This window comes from Gekko japonicus, unplaced genomic scaffold, assembly GCF_001447785.1.
Source record: "Gekko japonicus isolate JY-2015 unplaced genomic scaffold, Gekko_japonicus_V1.1 scaffold1485, whole genome shotgun sequence".
Lineage (NCBI taxonomy): Eukaryota > Metazoa > Chordata > Lepidosauria > Squamata > Gekkonidae > Gekko > Gekko japonicus.
This window is the reverse complement of record NW_015173176.1, coordinates 454,926-458,415: the sequence shown is the minus strand read 5'-3', so window position 1 is coordinate 458,415 and position 3,490 is coordinate 454,926. Positions and strand designations below refer to the sequence as shown.

General features: G+C 38.7%; 1 protein-coding gene across 1 annotated transcript in view; it reads left to right on the top strand.

Moving 5' to 3' along the window:
• Positions 1 to 1,683: 1,683 nt before the first annotated feature.
• Positions 1,684 to 3,490, top strand: part of LOC107119936 (guanine nucleotide exchange factor VAV3-like) — a 70,050-nt gene continuing 68,243 nt past the window's right edge. The window contains exon 1 of the mRNA XM_015422563.1: positions 1,684 to 1,753. The gene's annotated coding sequence lies outside the window, so the exon portion shown is untranslated. The remainder of the gene's footprint in view (positions 1,754 to 3,490) is intronic.

Here is a 3,490-nt window from a genome sequence, read left to right as displayed (position 1 = left end):
ATTGTCCAGATCATGTGATGGTACCACTTTACTCTGTTCTGGTTAGACCTCACCTAGAGTATTGTGTTCAGTTTTGGGCACCACAATTTAAGGAGAATATAGACAAGCTGGAACGTGTCCAGAAGAGGGCAATGAAGATGGTGAGGGGTCTGGAGGCCAAGTCCTATGAGGAAAGGTTGAAGGTTGAAGGATCTGGGTATGTTTAGCTTGGAGAGGAGAAGACTGAGAGGTGATAATGATAACCATCTTCAAGTAGTTGGCTGTCATATAGAGAATGTGCAGAGTTGTTTCCTGTTGCCCCAAAAGGTCAGACCAGAACCAACGGGGTGAAATTAAATCAGAAGAGTTTTCAGCTAAACATTAGAAAGAATTTCCTGACAAAGCAGTTCCTCAGTGGAACAGGCTTCCTCGGTAAGTGGTGGGTTCTCCTTCTTTGGAGGTTTTCAAACAGAGGTTAGATAGCCATCTGACTGCAATACTGATTGTGTGAAAGATCATGAGAGGGAGGACAGGAAGGGTTGCCTCAGTGCTTAGTTTTTGTGGCCCTTTCTTACACGCCCAGGGAAATGATGATTGCCACTTTGGGTTCAGGAAACAATTTTTCTCCAGGCCAGTTTGGCCAGGGATCCTGGAGGGTTTTTTGTCATCTTCTGGGTGTAGAGGAGCATCACTGCAGGTGTGGAGGGGGAGGTATTTGTGACTTTCATGCATTGTACAGGGGGTTGGACTAGATGAGCCTGGAGGTCCCTTCCAACTCTATGTTTCTATGAAAGATTTATTGGTGATATCAATCAATCAATGTTTATTTATGGTCCAAGACAATTGATCAAAGAAATACATATTCATTAGGTACAAACAAATTTGCTTTCAGCTAAAAATTTATTCAGACATATAACCTTAAAATCATTAAAAGTTTAAAAATCGATTGTATCAAAATTTATAAAATATCTACAACTGAACTAAGTATGACTTGTGTGGAAGGTAGATAAGGGTTATGCTTGATCTGCTTTATTGTGGAATTTTACCAGATGTGTATTGGTGATATTAAACCTATGATGACTTGCATCTCAGTTCTGCATCCATGATGTGGGATAGAAATACTCAGTGATGGCTTCACCTCTATGAGAGCTCCTCAGTAGATGTTAGCATTGGGATGCTGTTGTTAATGGTGTATGCATGGCAGCAGTAATGTATGAGGTAGGATTCACGTGCTAGCACAGTCTTTAAATAATTATTTTAAATTCGAGATCCAGCTGCACCACTGCTGTTAGCTAGTTCAGGTAATGGCCAATTCTGAACAGGCAAACCCCCTTCTAAGCTCATTGTCTTCAATGGACTGTAAACAGTATAACTGCTTTGAACTGTACTGTTAACCATCACAAATGGCTGCAATAGGATTGCACTGTAAGATAAGCAACTTTGAATGTTCAGGGGGGCCCCCCCCATATGTTCAAGAGCTTAAATTCACCCCTCTATTTTTGCTTGGTCTGCAAAATCCAAATTTAAGAGACTCATTTTAAGTTTAATTCAGGAGCAAGAATGTTCTGCAGCATGCATCCCAGATTGTCTTTTTTGTTACTCCATTATGCAAATTGTGTTGTACACAAAATGTATTTCTCCTAATCATTCCGCAATCTAACTTTACATTCCAGAGGAACATTTTATCAAGGCTATTTATGTTCAAAATGCGGAGCTGGAGCTCACAAAGAATGTTTGGGAAGACTAGACAGTTGTGGCAGAGTTAATTTGGGCGGTAAGTCATTTTTATTGTTTGGGATACAATTTTTAATTAGGCTATAAAACTTGCCAGATATAATTAAGGTTTAATTTCCCCCTAATTTGTGTTCATGGTATCACAGATACTTTTGAAATGGTCATTTATAAGCACAATTATAATTGTGTTTTGATATTATGGCAGTTCTCCTCAATTTTAAGCTTGTAATGAGAAAGAGCAAGGATGAGAGGCTTGCCTCCAGATCTGCCAGAATTCTGTTTGTGATCCAGTCTGTGCAACCCGTTCTGCATGCCCAAGTAGCTTCTGGTTATCACGCAACATCCCCATGCTTCATGGCAACCTGCTTTTGAAACTGGAAGGGATCTGAACGAGTCAGCCTTACGATGTGATGCAATATGGTAGCAACAGCGATGTAATGTGCAATGTTCTAAAATACGTAGTCACATGAATTGGCAATTTTATTTATTTATTTATTATATTTATAACCCGCCCTCCCCGCAAGCGGGCTTAGGGTGGCTCACATTGCCTGGCACAGTGTGCCAAGGTTCCTATACATCAAACATTTAAAACTTAAAACACTATAAAACATTTAAAACATTTAAGCAATCAACAATATTCAAGTAAAGTGCAGTCAGTCTGTTGCATAAAAACCAAATGAAATCCAGTAGGCCAATAAGAAACCACAAAGGCACGAGAGGGTACAACATTCTATAACTGCAGTGCCACTGAATCCTGCATCTGGAGGCATCTAGAAAATCTTTATGCAGACAGAGGCTCTTATAGGAGGAGATAGTCTGAAAAGTTGTTTCGGACTTTACAAGTCAATACTAGCATCTTGAATTTAACATGGAAATAGATTGTCAGCCAATGAAGGCCTTTTAACACTATTGTAATTGTTGGTATCTGGAGTGTAGGAAGTTATTCAGTTAAATACAACCTGTGCCTGTAGTTGTGCAAACTAAATAAAAGAGATTACATAGGCAAATATAAGGTATAGAAAGGCAATAGGAATAAATTATTGGCTACTGGACTATCTCAATTCTACAAGGATTAAAATATTTAAAATGAAAGTAAAAAGCTGAGAAGAAATAGAGGTAGTGTTTCCCTGAATGGTTGTGAGAGTTTCCTGAGGTTGTTGGGGAATTAGCCAGGAAACCCAAACAATGCAAGAGGGAATCAAGCAGGATCTCCACCTATGTTTGTGGGGATTTTTCCCTCAGTAGAACCCTAAAAAATGAACTAGGTCATGATTAATGAAATTATTTTTATTAAAGAGAATTAAAGAATAAAATCAAAACTTATAATTGGAAGAGCACTCCTATGAACACACATACAAGTTCAAAAAGAGCACTCTATGAACACACATACAAGTTCAAAACATAAAGGTGGTAGCTTTCTAGAGACAAAGAAGGGAACTTATTCTATGGGACTATATTTACCTATCCAAAGAACAAAGATCCAAGAAGGAGGACCAGTGAAATGAACCAGGGTACCCAACCTTTACGTTGAGGGTGTAAGTTAGTGGACGTCCTGATACACACATTACTGAACAAAGTGTGTTTGGTTATTGCTCCTAGAACAATGCTGTAATGGTTAAAGTGAAACAACATTGTCTGAACAAGGAAGCTTCATAAAGTTCCCAGGAATTGCAAGTGCACTGTGAAATGTCTGTTGTGTTTGGTGACCTCTAATTTACCAGGACAAGACAACTATTACACAAAGGATTATGGGATTAAAATGATTTTCACTAGGTTT